Consider the following 18,734-nt stretch of genomic DNA (forward strand, 5'->3'; position numbering starts at 1 on the left):
ACCACAGTATCAAGACACCTAATCTAAATCCTATTTGGCCAGTTTGTCTCTCTACTGGGTAATAAACAACAACAACAACAACATGATTTTAAGTGGTAGCCAATCAAATAGAGTACAGTGTGTGTGCATGTTGCGGAGTCGTTAATCTCAATATTTTTCTAAAACAAATAAAAATATGGTGGAATGCATAAACTGATTCAAATTAACCAGGTGGTCTTATACGTTTTAAGAAAAGCATTGGGTGTGCCTTGCATCCAATAGCAACAATTTGTTATGCACTGTAGTATTACAGCACTCTAAATGGTAAGTAACTGTTTAAAAATTCTGAAGCATTCCTAAAATGTTTCACTTAAACATTTCTGCAATAAAATCTTATTGAACTGTTGCTTTCATTAATTTTCTTCACACTAGAGACCAAGGAATGCAAGTTCGATTTTCTCTTTTCTTCCTTCCTTCCTTTTTTTTTTTTTTTTTTTTAAATTTAGCCTACTACGAGCAAATAAACGCTCTCTCTTTTTTAATAAAACCTTGGCCTTGAGTTTTGGCCCCTTAATAGTAGCCTACATGGTCGACTACCCTTGGTGTTAAATTTTCTTAAATTGTATTTCTGTCAGTATATCATTTTTTTAAGCAATGGACCCTATAATAGCAAGCACTATTCTGTCAGGAGTACATTTGAACAGCATGACACAAGTATTTTTCACTACAGGAGACAAACAATGATATGTATTACATGCAGTAAACATTGCCTTTGGTACATAGGGTTCTCTTAGCATTCATCTGTCTAAAATCTCATTGTGTCCTGAACGGGGAAAAAACCCTGCCTTCTCATTAACAATTGCCGAGGGCTGTAGGTTTGTAAAGTGCCAACAATGCACTGTCACATTTCTCATGAAACAAGAGCTTGATTGAATATTACAAGAAATGGTGGAAACCCAGCAAGGTAGATTGGGATGTATATTAAATAGTAAAAACATAATAAGCACCTATTTCACTATGCTGCTTAACTAATAAACATATGCTGAATAATTATTTTTATTAAAAAATTATTTTATAAAGATTTCTCCTGAGAATACCAAGCTAATGAGAAAGGGAACATGGTCTCATTTTGGGTGAAATGCACCCCCATGCAAGTGGACAGCACAAGGTATTCTATTCCATTTCAGCCATATTTATGGCCTTCTGTAAGCCATCTGCAGTGGTCTCCCTTTGTGAGTCTGAACGTTAGGGGATGGATTTTTTAAAATGGCTCAGCATTAGCCTGACTCTGCTCTGATTTAAAGTCAGTGGCAGCAGACTTTGGCCAAACACTGTGTCCCTTTAAAAAATCTCATCCTGCTTTATCAAACTTTAACCAAGCTTAATTTGGCACTCTATCCTGCAAATGAGTATGTAAGCAACTAACTATACTCCCGTGAGTAATTCCATTGAAGTCAGGGGGACTACTCCCATTGCATAAATGATGTAGGCTCTAGCTCTTGATCTGCTAATTACATTCTGACTTAAAGAGCTAATTCCCAATCATTCAACAGCACTTGGACCCTCCTGGTCAGATGCTGAGATCCGAAATCAATGGAAGGTAGAAGCCTAAATACATTTGAGGATCTGTACCTCATTTCTCCATCTATAAAATAGGGGCTAACAGCTCTTCCCCTGACGAGAGCTATTATGAGAACAAATACATTCAAGATTGTGAGGTGCTCAGATTCTACTGTAATGTGGGCCTTAGATGTTTAGAATAGATAGTGTCAAGAGCAGATATTATTCAGAATTTCAGGGTTGCATTCTAAACTCTTCCAGTACCTCAGTTCGCCAATCTGTAAAGTGAAACATCTACTGCCCTCTTAGGGTAATTGTGAGGGTTAGCGAACATTAGTAAGACACAGAGGTTCTCGGATCCAAAACAAAATTATCTGTAGGTACAGAGTCATATTGTGACCTAGAAAAATCAGGGGAAAACTCCTGTTCTGGACTAATAAGATTTTGACTGAGTGAGGACTTTAGGATTTAGCCCCACATGCAAACGCGAGTGGAAGCAGACTGTCTGGGGGGAACATAAACACTTACTTAAAAAAAGTGGAAAGATCTTGGTTATAGCTCCTTGGTGAGGAAATAAATACAAAGTGAGTGACAGAACGGTTGGCGGTGGGGAGTGGTTATTTTAAAAAGAGATAAAAAAAGAGATTTCTTAAAATTCTGCTATGGATATTTAATGGATTCCTCCCTTCTAGGCTAGCCTAAGTCAAGCAGCTGGTATGCAGCATGTTCTGCAGAGGCAGCTACACAGCTATTTACGTCAGGCCCATAGTTCATTTTGCATCTGATAACTGGGTTTTTGTTTTTGTTTTTAATTATTATTTTTAATGGGTAGGGTTGTTGGAAGAAAAGAAATTTACAGTCACTTCACAGAGGGAGAAAAGACATTGGAATTATATAGCCTTTAAAAATAGAGAGAGAGTAGCTGGCATTGGTAATGCTGAGACTATTTGGCACAATCTGTAGCCTTACTAGATCCACTACGCATCTAACAGAGCAGGAGAGGGTCTGGGCTGGAATTAAAATAGCATGTGGTGTTCAGAATACTGTGCGCATCATGCAGTAACATCTGCTGCAAGGTCCAGGGCTCTCATAAGAGATCTTGTGGTGAGATTCTCACCCCTTTATGCCCAATAAAGGGACTGGAGCAGCATGAAAGGGCGCTAAAAGCCCTGGTCCCAGCTGGGAGAGAATTCCCCCAATGCAGGAACTGAGGAAGACAATCACAGGCTCCCATCCAAGCACCCTCATGCAAAACCCAAGGGGCTAGGAGTGGGAGGAAGCAACAGGGACAGGGTCACAGCAGAGATTCTGGGCTGTGCTGGTGCTCATAGGTAGCTGGAGAGAGGCTGCTGTAGTGTAGTTAACTCTCCAGGGCTGTCTAAATAATACTGAGTCTGCTTTGGCCCCTGTAGCAGCCCAGGATTGGAAGGGTACAACAGTGGCTTAAAGTATCCCGGGCTGTGCAGCACTAACCCTCATCCTTGGTTTTTTGATTGTTCCCACAGTGGTTTCTTTGACATCTGGGATGAAGGGATGGAGCCCCTCCTGAGGGCTCCCCCAGAGGGAAAACAATAGCCTCCCCATCAGGAGAAGGGAAGAGCCACACAGCTCTATTAAATGCAGGGGACAAATGATAAAAGGCAGGGATGACAACGGCAGAACACCAAAAAGAGAACCCTGGAAAAGGCCCACCACTCCGAGAAGGTGCCAATCACTCTGGCTAATGTCTAAATAATACCTAGTTCTTATACAGCACTTTTCACCAGTAAATCTCAAGTGGTGTACAAAGGACACGAGTATCAACATCCCCTTTGACAGATGGGGAAACTGAGGTACAGGGAGGCTTGCCCAGCGTCACACAGCAGGCTAGTGACAGATCAGAAACAGAACCCAGCTCTCCCGAATCCCAGTCCAATGCTTTAGCCCCTGCTTCCTCTTTGTTGTGGTTGGAGCTTGGAAGTGTGTTCCAGGGCAGGGGTTAAGTACAAGTGCAATGCTTCATCCACTCAGGAAGAGTTCCTTTGCTGGACATAGGCACACACGATACTCTAAGCAAGAGCATGCTCCTCTCTCTGACCTTTGAACGATGATCTAAAATCTGCAGCACCATGAAAGCTGGTTACATACTGGTATTCGTGGCCATTACCTTTCTTCTTTCCCAACCAAAATACACAGAAACTAGAAGGATGGTAGGTAATTAGGCTGCCAGCCCTCTTAAGCCTTCAGAGAAAGACTCAGACATAAAACCCTCTATGACTTCGGTCTGTGGTACATCATCATATGGGGCCCTGCTGCTATGAAATGCTTTGAAACAGGAAACCTGTGCATCCCTGCACAAGGTCCTGAAAATATGCCCAACTCAGTCCTATTGAGTGACCACTGGGACTGAAAGGCACTCTAGCTGCAGTATCCACAGATGACCCTGGTGGAAAAAGACTATAGAAATTATTCTCAAAGCTCATAGAACGTATTATAGATTCGTACCACTGCTACAGAATTCTATTGGCTGTTTTAAAAAAAAAACAAAAAAAAACTATGAGGACTTCCTCCAAAAGACTAGGTTCACCCCAATGTCCCAGCCACTTCGGCTAATGCCAGTTAGGTGCATATGGGAGTAAAAGGGCCAGCCATAAATGCCAGTCATTGTTCTGCCTGATGCAAGAGCTGCGAGACACGAGAGCTATCACTAGACACCCTTAATAGATGGAACGAAGACAAGGACTTGCTCGCCCCCCTTCTGCACCAGCCATCAGAAATGAGATAACCAGAGGGGCAGAAGAGAGCACCCAGCACTGCTGTGCACTCTCCTACAGCATCCCCAGGCAATGCCTCTGGGCCCTGCATCTATAGAGAGGTGGCCAAACTTACTGACCCCTTCCCCCCCCCGACCCTCCGGGCAGAATCCTCTAGCCCTGCCACCCTGCCACAGGGCAGACGCTCAAGCCCGGTCTGGTAGGCAGAGAAGGGGGGAGGTATAGGAGATAAAGAGCCACAGTTTGGCCACCCCACCTCTATAGCATACCCACTACAGGCTTTGGCTTAAGCCATAATAGAGCACAGACAGCTTTTTTTTTTTTAATCAAATAAATAAATAAATAAAAGCACAAAGAAAATGCTGTGCTTTGCTGTTAGCATAATATAAACTTATGGGACTTTTTGGAGTCACTGTGGCAAGTTGTGAATGAAATCCCTGCTCACCGCATGCAATTCAAATAATAAAATCACCCAGGGAGATGATATTATATAAAAATCACTTAAGTGTGCAATTTTATTTTTGTCCTGTGCCCAGAAGAGTCTCTCGTCTCCTCCCAACTGGCTGCCAGTAACTCAGCTACTAATGAAGAAAGAGAAAAAACACTCAAAATTGGTGCTGGACTGGAACAGTTCAGTCCACAGCAAGTACATCAACTTCTAGCACAAGGTATGGGAACCTTCACTTAGGCCAGGCAGTTCTGAACCTGGAGCCAAAAACAGCCTTAAGCATCATTCTTTCTGGAAACACCCCAGTGAACATATCAGGGCAACAATAAATGAGAACCAACATTTCATCTGCCCAGCCTGATTTTCTGACTTGATCAAGCTTTAGAGATAGTAGTAGAGAGGCAACAAACACCACATTCAATATGCTCAGGGTCATCGGGGAAAGCATTTGTAAGGCCTGCAAATAGCTATGTAGTGAAAGTACCATAGCCATGACCCACTAGTGGAGATATAGACAAGTGGAATACTTCCTGCCCCAGAACACTTACTGCAATCATTTCCTGCTCTTTACTAATTCACTCTAGAGCAAAGCTGCCCCTTTGTTGGAACTTTTTTCCCAGCATGCCTGCTGAGGCGGGCCCTTTAAATTTGGCACAGCCAAGCAGCTGCAAGCCTAAGGTAGCCATTTTGTAACTAGCTGTGACTTGCTGCATGCTACTCTGTGTTCCAGCTGGTGAGTACCCCTTATATTTTCTCTATGCTTAGTACTGAGAAGATAGCACATTGGCACGGGACTTTCTGGCAACAGAGAGCAGGTTACTACAGGTTTTGTTCCATTACCAAAACTTTTCCATCTCCAGGTCTCAAGCGTGTGAGCAAAGCTCCATCCCACCCCTCAGTTCCAAACTGAATCTTATACTACTGGGCTTGGAGTTCTTTGGCTGATTTTACACATCGTCTCAGTATGAGGGGGATTGGGGGGGCAACTGATAGCAAGTGGCCAGATTCATTTGGCACTTGTCTGGTAAAGTACAGCTGGCTGGTTGACAGCATTTTGTTTCGCGTTGGGAGGAGGGTTTAAATAAAAATTAAACTAGTGATAATTAAAAGCAAAGTTTTCATAAACCTCTGCATCATTCTCAGTCCATAACAAAAGTATTACTGATCAGAGATAAGTGTTAATAAGAGGTGGTCCAAAACATGAGCCATTTCTCTCTCTCTCTCTTTGCCACACCCAAGGTTTTGGAGAGTTGGATAAGTGCAATGCAACTCTTAACCTCTTTGCATCCTCTGATTTTGTATAACCAAAACCACACCTGCTTTTGCCTACCTGTCCAGCCACATGTACATACACCATGCTACAAAGAGGGCCAAGGAAATGAAAAAACCACCCTAAGGTAGGCAGTAGGACCAAGGTGGAATGATTACCCTGACATATGCCTTTCACCCACCCAAGTCAGCCCCTCAGAATGGGCATGGTGTATTTGGGGACCTGATACTGACAACACAACAGCTGTTCTATATGGTGGCTTCCCCTAGTAATCCAAGAAGCATGCAGAGGAGAAACTACCAAAACCAACTTCCAACTCCTACTCTATGCCTTCTATCAAAAACGTGCTCCTTTAAGGCCACTGTATTGTAAACTAATGCACAGCACCATTGGCGGTTAGGTTAGTGAAGGGGCTGTTGAGAGTGCAGCGCAGCCCGTTGGAGCTCTGCTGAGAGAAGAACTTTAAATCTGTATGGTTATCTGTGCCTAGACTTGTTTCCATGTGAGGATACACTACCACTGCAGTTCCAACAATGGAAGTTTGAGGGAGCAGCACTGGTAAGGCTGCATATCACTCCTCTGAGGTCTGAAAGTCCATAGGGTTGGACCTTGAGTTGTCTGCAGCTATGGGGTTTTCCAGCCCTGCACCTAGACTCACAACTGTCCCATATGGGAGGATTTCCCTGGAAATGAAACATGCCTGTTATTTCTCTTCCATCCCACCTGCCCCGCCCAATGTTCATTTTAGTGGAAAGGGAACACTTATTCTTGTATCAATAGACCTGTTTGATACTCCACTAAAAGGAATACCACCTTCTAGTACTGCTTATGTAATTCAGATCCAAGCACTCCCCAGTAAAGAGTTGGGGGCAAGAACTTACTTTTCAGAGAGACAACCCCTGCAGGATCACACTTAATGGGGAGGAGAAATTAGACTTTGGAACAAAGGAACTGAGGTGGTTAAAATACAGAAGCTGCCAAAGTGTTTTTTTTGGCTTTTTTTTAAAAGCAGAGTGTGTGTCTGATAAAATAACCTTAGAGGCTTAAAAGCTGCTTTTTAAAAAACACCAAAGGAAAACCTGTTTTTATCTACCCTAGATGTTTTATCTCCTAAGATGGCAAGTCTACCTATGTTTAAAAAAAATACACACAGTATATTTAGTTCCAGAGTTACTTTGCCAGACACAGTAGGTTCCTGTGAATGAATGACTGGGAACCTGCCAAACTACAGTAGATTTAACAAATAAACCAGTTCCTGTAGAGATTAAAGGTGGGTTCCCCCCTCCCCAAATATAGAAGGTATATTTGGTGGGGTGGAGAAGGGAAAAAATGCAAATCAGGGAAAGTATTTACCTGTTTTGGTAGAAGAAGAAAGGAATCCTGAGCACTTTAAGACACACATCTGAATTTGTAAAGGAACTTGTAATGGTCAGTATCACCCTTTTGGCAGATAAAGATTTATTCCTTTACAGTAATATAATTTTGTTCCTAAAGTGCAGAGAACTAGCCTAAAAACACATGGGAGACAAGAAAACAGGGTGGGGGTAATGTACATGGCAACAAAGTGATCAGACAAGGTTGTACCTAGAGATGGAAGGTAAATGGGAGTCTCACAGACACGTGTGTGTTCATATTAAAGGGTCTCAAAATATGAGACACACCCAGTTAAATGTGTGCTTAATATTTTTTTATTCACTGGGTGTTTTTGACTAGCAGCATTATGACAATCATTTGAGGAGGCACTAGGAAATGCTTCTGACAAATTTGGGACTATGGTCAACATTGTTAAAAACAGCATGATGTTGGGGTGTTTGTAGCATTTCCTCTTTTAGATTTCATGATTACTGTGAAAAACTGATTTCTAACAGACAGGATTTTTTTTTAAATGGTTTCTAATTGTTGCCTACTATAAATATCCAATACTATATTGAAGTTGTTTGAATGATTGCCACTGTCGCACACAGTGAAGCATTTATACCTTATTATGTTTTAACAAAAATCCCCACCATGAAAACATTTATAGGAATTTTCAGCTGTTCAGGTATGTGGGGTTAGAGCCATTATCCTGGTATTTGACCATAATGAGGAAACAGGCCCAGAAATTAAAGATCAATGAGTGTCTGCAGTGGAGCCCAAAGTCTTGACTAAAGTTCTTCCCTAGCCCCGAGATCACAGTGCTTCTTGTTGTCCGCCCCTCTTTTTAAATTTTACCACTTAACAGGCCTAGAGTACACAGAATTCATTTATTCTCAATGCAGAATTTAATAGACAAGTCATTGAGACCAAGATCTTTTTTTAAAAAAAAAAAAAAAAAAAAAAAAAAAAGGGTCCATAGTGAGGCCATATTTAATCAGCTGAAAACGATGCCTGACTTCAGAAAGACTGAACACCAAGCAGTCATGGTTGAAGTCAGTGAGAACTGCTGGGTGCTCAGTAATTTTTTGAAAATCAGAGCACCTCTTTAAATATCTAAATCAGGCTGTCTGAGCCTAACTTTAATCACCTATTTTAAAAAAAGCCTTGCCTTAGTTTTTAATCACTAGCTGAAATCAGTTGACCTCAATTTTTTTTAAACTGCCTTACACAGTGTGTGACCCTTTCCTCACACCACCTGAAAATGACAGGGGGTGGAGGGAAGAAAGAGAATTAATTTGAGTGTAGAAGCCAGAAATTTGACTGACCTACTGGAGCCAAATAGGGTGTAAAGCTTGTGTGATTTCACCAGATCGCTGTGACGGCAATTTTGCACTTAGCCAGTAGCAGCCTTGGGTCTTGAGCATTTCATGAGCAAAAACCCCAGCATGCTGGGGGTTGAGATGGTGGTTCTGCCATATAGACTACTGTGAAAGTAGGAGTTATAAAGTCAAGCACCTGCTGTGTGTTTTTAGAACAGAGGCCTAAGGTTAGATAAAAGTAACTTGTTTTTAAGGTATCCAAATAAAAGTAAATAATATAACTAAAAGCATTTATTACAAGATGCCCCATAGTAAACTTTCACCCTCCTCCTTCTTTGTGTGTGTGTGTGTGTGTGTGTGTGTGTGTGAGAACAATTCACATTTAGAAAGTTTTCTTTGCAGCAATTAGGGCTAAACATTTACCTTTTAATCATTTCCTCCACCAATCTGCAGAAAAATGTATTTCCCCCACAAATTTGCAATACGGAACATTTTCGCTACAACGTGATTTTTGGGGTTTTTTTTTAGCCCTCTGGGCCCACAGGATCCAGGGTAGCTTATGGGGATCTTAAGTGTTTTATAGAGGACTTCTTTCTATATTAAGAGGGGGTATTACAGTTCTGACTGTAACAGCCTTGGACATAAAGCAGGATGTATGGATAAGGAACGGTTCTGCACTAGAAGAGGAATGGACTATACACAACAGTAGACGTGAGTCAATAATTAATTAGTGCATAGTGACTGACAGTCCCAAGCTGAGTTCTGCGGTTCATGGTGCTAGGAAGTAGACAGACACCTTTTCTGAAGGGCTCAGAATCTACATCCAGTTCACGTAACACAACGACTGTAGTTTCCTTCTCAGCAAAGATCTTCCTTAGCAATAGTGATTTCCTCAGTTGTGTGTGTTCTTGAAGCGTATTCAACAGGAGAATGTTGGTGCTGTTTTTAATTCTCGGCATTGATGCAAACATTTCTCTGCGCGTATTTGATACTTGCTCTTTAAGCACTGCTGTTTAGTTGTAATCTTGTGGAGAAGTTACATGGTATGTATGACTTTTGTTCCCTGACTAGATAAGCGCGCAAGTATTTCTGATGCAAATAGTGGTAAGACTGAACTGTGGATTCATACACATGTATACTCACCTCTAGGACGCTGAAATTTACTTTGAGCAAACATTAAAACTTGGCTGTATATATGCAAATGTTTATGGAAAGTAAACACAAAAGGGCCACACATAGGGAATAAATCAGTTCATTTAAGAGTTAGAGAACGTTTTGTCAGATTCTTTTTTTCCTAGTATTTGCTTAGTTCAACCCAAATAGCTCTTTCTGGTCTGGTTTCTATGATTCAACTATTTCTAGTGCAATGTTTGGAGAATTTTTGGGGGGAGGGAACAAAACTGTATGTTATCCCATGACTTAACTAACTAGCAGGTGTTATATAGTGATGGGGAGAAATCATATTTCCCCTAGTATCTTTCTCTTACAAACTCTAGGTTCAAAGGCTTGACCACAAAAACATAATATGAAAATAATGGCTGTAAATTCAAGGTGACATTTGCAGTTTGGTTTTATGTAGTTCCCTTCCAAATAGTACAACATACATCCCCTTACAGTGTGTCAGGATACAAGACTTGACATCCCTTGTTTATTTCTCACCTCTTCAAAATGTAAAAGGAAGATGCAATAAAATCCCTGATTTCTCTCCCCATAAGCAATTTTATCTTTAGTTGTTGTGCAATTCTCACTTTCATCCAGCATCTGCTAACACAAGACATTATCATTTTTGCAAAAGAAAAGATGAAAAGCTTAAATTATAGTACTGCAGAATGCCACTTAACACAACCTGCAGGAGACTTTCCCATGGAATACCAATCCAGGTCTGAACACACTCTTTATTATACCGAAGTGATTTTCCTCAGTGAAGGCTTCTGTAACGTGTTGTGTTGTGTAATGTGTCACAAAACAGAAACATGAAATCTAATTGTAATTCAAATAAAAACCTCATGCAGTTAATAACTGGAGCCACTTGTGTCTTCAGTCATGCAGGTGCAATTCCTATCCAAGCAAATGGTAGTTGCAGTTGTGATCTGAAGTTAGAGTTTGGTCTAAGGCCAAGGCTACACTATAGACTTGTATCGGTAGAACTTCATCGCTCGGGAGTATGAAAAAGCCACATCCCCAAGCGAAGGAGTTATACCAACCTAACCTCCCGCTGCAGACAGCACTGTCGCTGGGAGAGCTTCTCCCATCAGCTACAGAGATGGATTAACTATGCTGATGGGAAAAGCTTTCCCGTCAGTGTAGCAGGGTCTTCACTCAAGCGCTACAGCAGCACAGCTGTAGTGCTGTACATGAAGACAAGCCCTGGAGTAGCCCCACTGATGTCAATGGGGCCACTCAAATATTTGAAACTACAGCATATGTTTAAATGCTGTGATAGACTGCTCCATATCTGAAACAGATTTTAAGGCCAGAAAAGAAGATCATCATCTGATCTGCATAGTACAGCCCATAGAATTGCATCACGTAATGCCTCCATCAGGCCCAGAACACATTCTTGTATCATAACAGGTTTTTAAACTAAATGTGAAGGGCTTAGGAGATTTAAGTGGAAATACTTTAGTTTTTGAAAACAGAATGATGCCTTTTCTATTTGATTTTGATTGAAATATTGAGTTTACTTTTCAGCTGTTTAAGTGAGTTTTGTTTGTGTCCTTGTGGTAAAGATGTGCCACTACTTTAATATACTTTTGGGTTAGGAATGTTGTAAAAGATATATTTAACAACATTCTAAATATTAGAAAACTGCAGAATAAGCAGTGTAGGTAAATCCGAAATTTAGTTACTGTAGGCTGCAGTTAATCCCAAGTATGCCCTCCGGAACAGAACATTTTTTTTCTGCAAAGTCAGGTATGTCTAACTATACTGTCCATCTTGTGCTCAAAAGATGACTTGGTGGTGGAGGTTTTTTATTATATATATATTCTTAAAAGAACGGTGTATTCCTATGGATGTAGTAAGGTCTAACATTTTGAAATAAAATAGATGCATCATTTCCACGGCCACCTAAAAACAATGAAAATATAGAACTCAAGAGACCAATGTTTAAAGGCCCATGAATTTATAATAAATTTGGAGACTCAGCAACAGGAGGATACAAGATAGCAGAATCACCAAAATGCCATGATTTATAACTGCTTAACTAAAATAAGATTGGTTGGCAATGGCTTCAATAATTCAGTTCTTAAAACATTAGAATCAGAAATTCAATTCAAGTACTATATTTGGGCCAGACAAACTTTAAGCATGGGGATATCATTTAGATTTATTTAAAGGGCCTTTCATGTCACCATAAAGTCTCCACTGGGGAAAATAAGCTTTCAAAACACAAGGCATCTGGTAACAATATATACCCTCATATTTTAGCATACCTATGACTGCTAAATAAAAACTGATATCCTTTATCACCGCAATCACGTATTGTCCATACATTATATATTTTGGCCCTCAAATATGTATTTGTCGAGAAATTTTATTTAGTTTTTCAATGTGAGAAAAATACATGGTGTGTTTCCCCTTTTTTTTTTTTTTTTTAAAAAAATCCCTTTCTCTTGGGAAGATTGAAGAAAATCAGAAGTTTTGGACTTTGCTTTATTATCAAACAGCTTTTGTTTGATCTGTCAGAAGTTTTGCATAATATTTACCTTGGATACCTTAGAAAACATTCTTTGGAAATTACTAGTTTGCTTATAACCCACCAGAAAGGTTACATTTGATACTGGGGAACAAGCATATGTTAAAGTTAAAAAAAGGAAAGTATAGTACATCTAAGTCACATTTGAAAGCTAGAAATTAAGCCATCAGTAAAAGAGTCAGGAATTTATCTTCCCCAAAACAAAATCATGCTGTAGAGTATTTATAAAAATGAGAAGTAAAATATCCTTACAAAAGAAATTCAGGAAAATTGCAGACAGTACCAACAAACAAAGTAAGATGGATGGAAATTTGAATCCAGCTTTTAAAAAACCCCAAAAAAACTGGTTCCACACCGTGCACTGACAGACAGACAGATAGTATTAAAATTTGTTGTATGCAGGCATACAATTATGCAGCTCTTATTTTTGTAGACTACTATATTGTAAACCAGCACTTAAGGTGCATTGAAGGAATATACTATAAATCTGATATTGAAACATTGCTAATGTTAGTTAGAACACAAATTTCCTATCCTTGCAAACCTTATACAGTCAGTGTGTATTTGAGAGTAATTACACCTACAGAAGCAACCTACTTAAATATAGCTAATACTCTATACATAGATGAATTACAGTATCTTCGTAATTGACTTTACCGATGGAGGAGTCATGTAGAATTCAACAGGGAAGAAACAGAGGATACTATAGATACTAAAATAAAATAAACTCTTAAATGCTATAAAATTCAATATAGAACAAAATCCTTTAGAAATGTTAAGCCATCCTATAGAATTTGGTATAGAACTGTATGGGCTAGCTTAAAATTATATAAAATAATTTTAAATTGTATTGAGCAACTATCAATTGACAAAATCTTTGTAGTGCAATTATTTGCCACTTAAATACCATATAATAGTGTCACTAAATGCTGCAGCAATTTTCAATATGTAGTGTACTTTCATATGAAAGTTCTCTAAAAATTTCACATCTGCTTTCAGTTCTCCTGAAATTCTTTGAGCACAGCCATAGGATTAATGAGATTGTGCATTGTTAAACTAAGTGTCTGGTTTTCAAGGAGCCTTATATGAGGGAGCATTTGCGCGCTTAGTTTTATGTGGGGTTTAATTTCCAAGTGGCATATTTAAAGCACTATTAAAAACTGCACATTTGAAGAAAAGAATTACCAGAAAAGAGTAAAACACACATGGTACCACTAGATAGCTGCAAACTTTTAAGATTATGCTTTAGTGATTGTATTATAATACAGCATTTCAACATGTGACTAAACACTAATTCTTAGTGTAATTGAACATGCAATCTTAAACTAAAATGGAGAAAGTTACATAAATTGGTATAACTAGGCAGGATGTTATTGTATCAGAGAAGTATTACTAGTTACCAGTGTTTGATAAATTATACAGACACACGCATGACAATAGATTAAGGTGTCCTGGAGATCTCACAAAACACTTTAGTAGTTATTGGAAAAGTTGTTTCTAGTGCTATTTTTATAAAATAGTTTAAGAAAAAGCCAACGTGTATAATTAGTGTAATTTTTTTTTAAACACATGCGTCTTTTACACAAAATATTCCAAAACAGAAAGATGCAATGTCTGATCTATTATTGATTTCTGTTGTTTCAGGACCCATTTCTGCAAACTTACTCATATGAATATTCCTGTGGACTCCAACAAGAATATTCAATTAAGTAAGACTTTGCAGGATTAGGCCCTTAGTGAGGAAAAGTGAGCTCTTATGCTCCAATCCCACAAACACCTGTTAGTGGGTAAACTTGGAGTTCAGTGTGACTTAGTGCTTCATTCCTTGACAGTTCCTGCACGGAGTTAAGAAAGCTGATTAAGTATGGTACAGTTAAGAATACACTCCATACCCAACTACTCCTAGTATAGTCCAAGGAAAACACCAGAGCTTATCTATGTATTTTTGGATGAGTTAACATCCTACATATCTGCAGTTTTTTTTTAAAATGCCCTTTCCCCCTATACTAAGGAAGGAAAAAACCAAACAAACCAGGATCTAGTAATTAGCACCAGACCACGAGACATTTTGAAAGTGCATTCTCTTGAATTTCACTCTTAAAGTATTCCTGTTATTATGTATTTTTAAACAATTGCCTTTGGAGTAAGGGCAACTGTACAGGCAAGACCGAATCAAACTCAAACAATTCATAACTTAGAAGCCTGCAAACCTTATCCATCCTTCCACAATCTAAATATTTTACAGATGCAATATCTTTATGCCTGAACGCTTTACTTTCTGTAGTCTGCTTTCATTATTCACAAGATATGTGCCAATATTTTTTTAAACTTGATTTGTCTCTGAAGTCTTCAGCCAAAAGCAAAGGAAATAAAATACAATCCACCATCTTCCCTAGCAAAAAGTAATCGTCATCTTTATAGCTGTTCAGCAATACTTTTAAAGTCTATAATAAATTTACAAGCTAAATCATCAAGCCTATAAAAAAAGAGGAAGAATTGTAATGTTTTGTATTTCCCCTTCCCTCAAAGCTTCTACACACAAAAAAGCCCACCCTAATATATATTTTGAAAATCCTTCTCCCGTGATCTGTTTGCCTGGCTAGAGAATTTATTATGCAAAAGTAATAAAGTTCTAATTCAATTTCCATATTGAGATGGATTTTTAAAAAGTCAGAAACCATATTCTTTGTGTTTACGCAGAGATGTGCACTCCAACATTTAGTGTCACGGAGCGGAGTTAAAACCAGAAACGGTGAAGATAATTTAGCTATGTGAATGTCTGCTCTTCAGTGAAATGCTGCCAAAATTAAATAGGAATGAAACAGCACTTTGTAGTCATTGGTCGCTCAGCAGGGTTTGTGTAGTTAAAAACCTAAGTGAAAAGGGTGATTGACCTACATTGCTACTAGCTTAGCACAGCTGTAGTTTCATATTTTCACTGCTTCTGAGGAAGCTCATTATTTAATGCAACTGAGTTACATGTAATTGTCGGTCTTTCATTTTATACTTTGGGCTAGACATTAATCTCAGATGTGCGGCACAAATTGTTGTGCACCTGGAAATATCTATTGGGGTACATGTGTGCATGCAAGCGGAGGAGCAAAGCTTGAGATGGGGCTGCGCACGCTTTGCACCTAAAACAAGGATGCTGCCCTGTGATGCTAATGAACATGCAAAAGTCAAGTGAGCAGATAGAGAAGGAAAAAACCCGTCACCCAAAGGTTAACAATGGGCAGCTTTCCATTTTAAAGTTCTTTTTGTAGAAGTTCCCTGTGATACACAACTAAAGCATATTTCATACAATTCATACCTGTGGTTTAAATAAGTAATAACCTTCCAGTTAACAACCAGTCTGATATGTTAACAGCCCAAGGGCTGTTAACATAACAGCTGGTCATTAACTGCCATAATGACAGATTTCAAAGAGAATATCACTCTTGTAAATGGACATGCTGCCAATCAGAATGGAGGACAGATTGGGATAGGTCGACACATTAAGATGTCATTTCACATTTCTGAAGAAAAACTGTTTGTATTAATAGTACGTTCCATTTACTATAATTGGATGCAAAATAGGAGAGTGAACCTAAATTCCTTAAATTAAGTCTTCACTTCCTAACTCAAGAGCATGTGAGCAGGAGACAGAAGCCTGCAGGGAAACTATATTCTGCATCTCATTTTCATGGAAAGTTATTTCTAACACCAAGCCCTTTCTTTATACAAGTGAATTTCCTTTCTGATTAAGAGAAGAGGTCTCATTCCTGTAGCACCCACCCCAACTGCTCCTCTAACTGATGTGAATTGTTCCTCTGAAATCACTGGGACAGCTCACATGTAAGGCTTCAAGAGGCGGCGACCAATGGATCTTCTGGGACAGAGCTTGTTATATCTTACTACAGAGACGTCTTCTGCTTAAAAACTCCCCCAGGAGCTAAAAGTAAAATTAGTTTAATGTTAACTAGAAGAGTTAGTTTGAATCAAGTTCAGGAGTTCCAGATTTCTAAAGGAGGTTATATAGTGCCAATCACAATGGTATCTAGGTGCGGATATTGAGGAACAACAACTTTTCGGAATGAATTTCTAAGCTCATACACAAGAGTTGTAGAAAGGAAAGATAGGAAGCCTCTCTGCAACCAACCAACCAACTTAGGACACCCTCCCTCACCCCCACTTTGATAATCTGACCATGTAAAACTCAAAGTGGCTGCATTACTGCCTATCGTATCACTAGAATGGCTGTTTTATTGAAAAATCTAATGAACAGAAAGACAAGTTAAAAAACTATTTTACTTTCTTTTTATAGCATCACTGAAGTCACAAATCCTCTAGAGGGCACCACATAAATTAACAGGAAGCTAATACAGTTTGTTTTACATGTAGCTGACTAAGACTCCATTTACGGTTAAAATAAAAAAGGATGTTGAGAGGCTAGTTTGAAGCAGTGATCTAATCCTAATCTGTGAGTACAAAGTAATTTATTCTTCATATTCATAGCAAATAAGCTTTCATATTTTTGTGAACTGTTTGCCTACAATGCTAGAGAGCAACTAGCTTCTGCATTAGCATTAAAATGAAGATCACTTGTACAGGTTCACTGCATAACTAAGTAGATGAGGCAATGAGGCAAATCGACTATCTGCAATTACCTTAAATGCATCAGTTTAAAAAGTTTAGTGTAAATACCAAGTTTGAGTCTATGCACTTGCAAGTATCACTGCAGAATAAGCACCACGATTAGATTGAGTAATCCACAACAGATCAGAAACATTTAAATCTGACAGCAACACAATTTATCTCCCTCGTTGGTTTTAGTTACATTGATCAAAGAAGCAAATACGGTGTATGGATGTTGAAACCTGCACATAAGTCAGTTTAAGGGGGGTTATATTCAGACAAGTGACTATGTAGAAATGGGCCCCGTTCTTACTTGCATATAAGGTCAAAATGTCTTCAAGCTCTATCTATTGGCAAACCAAGTTTTACTCCAGCTAACCCTGCAGAGTCCAAGCAGCCATGGAAGAACAAGATGGGTTCTAGTCTGCATCACACAACAAAACTGCCTAATGTTCCAAATGCTTGATCATTTTTCGCTGTTTTGAGAGGAAGTGAGAACGCATCTTGATTTCAAGATCCCAAATTTGCTGCACTAGCTGTTAGCAAATAGAAAGACACCCCTAAATCTGTAACTCCATAATGGCATTTTCATAGGACCTTTTTCAAAACTGCATCATCACTTGCAACAGAAAAAAATTAGCTCTTAAAAATTAGTTTAAAAGTTAGGAGAGAAATTAGATTGCAGAAAAAACTGCTGTTTTCCTGGTGGCATTTTGAGATCCTGGACATGAGCTTACGACCGACAGTTGTACAATAATTTCCTTAGTTATGGTTCAAGCAACTGTACCAATTGGTTGGAATAAGACCTCACTCGCTACGTCACTAGCACCCTCACCACAATCATCTCAGGGCCCAGATTCTATGCTGGGCTCCATTACCTTGCATTCAGTTCACAAGACTGCATTTGAAGCACCTCAAGTTGTATTGCAGATCAGAGAATGTATAACTGAATGGGAGGTATCGAGCAGCAGCAGCAGCATAGAGCTGTGTGTCACATGTTTGTTCCGCTCCCACAGTCTGATCATCATTAAGGTAGGAAGATGTAATGATGCCAGTCACTAAAGTACCCATGATCACCATTATAGTACTTCCTGTTAAGTTGTACTGCTATATTTTTTTCTAAAGTGGCCGCATGCCCCCTCACGACCATCTAATCTAATCTATTTTAGGGCTTGTCTCCATGGGGTGCTTTACCGAGGGTGAGAGTTACAATGTGCACTAACATGTTGTACATTATTTGGTCCACGTAGACCTGGCTGAGGTGCACTTACGGTCCCTAGTGTACCTCAACGTAGTACTGCTGCAAACGGCGCTATGTTCAAACGCACCAGCAGGATCTAAGTGGACCAATTCATCTGCAACATGTTAGTGCATTTTAGAAATGTAGAACTCTGCACTGCTATAAAAAGGATTTCTCCAGGTGTGAGGTGGAAGTACAGCGGTGTGGGAAACCTACAATGTTTACACTGCTTTTGCACTCCTTGTTTTATCAAATGAAGGCTTCAGACTCCGCTGCTCTCAGGCTGGCATCTATACATTTTACACAGAGTACAATGCTTTTCTTTTTTTAAAAAGGCGGCATGCAGCAGGTTACTTCAAGTCAAAATATATTTTCTCTATCATGGCATTTGTTTTGTCTGTACAGTACTTAATATAGGCAAGGATTTTACAGCAGTCACATGTTTATTTTTCCAAGGTCTCTCAAATGCATAAGACAGACAGAACAGGACTACAATGC

The 18,734-nt window shown here is 39.3% G+C and overlaps 1 protein-coding gene across 7 annotated transcripts in view; it reads right to left on the reverse strand.

The window, feature by feature from the left end:
• The window catches only part of LMO3 (LIM domain only 3), a 76,325-nt gene that overhangs the window by 45,265 nt on the left and 12,326 nt on the right, over positions 1 to 18,734 (reverse strand). The window lies entirely within an intron of this gene.

The sequence above is a fragment of the Emydura macquarii genome, unplaced genomic scaffold (genome assembly GCF_026122565.2).
Source record: "Emydura macquarii macquarii isolate MOO-44397 ecotype Brisbane River unplaced genomic scaffold, CSIRO-AGI_Emac_v2 contig_2205, whole genome shotgun sequence".
Taxonomy (NCBI): domain Eukaryota; kingdom Metazoa; phylum Chordata; order Testudines; family Chelidae; genus Emydura; species Emydura macquarii.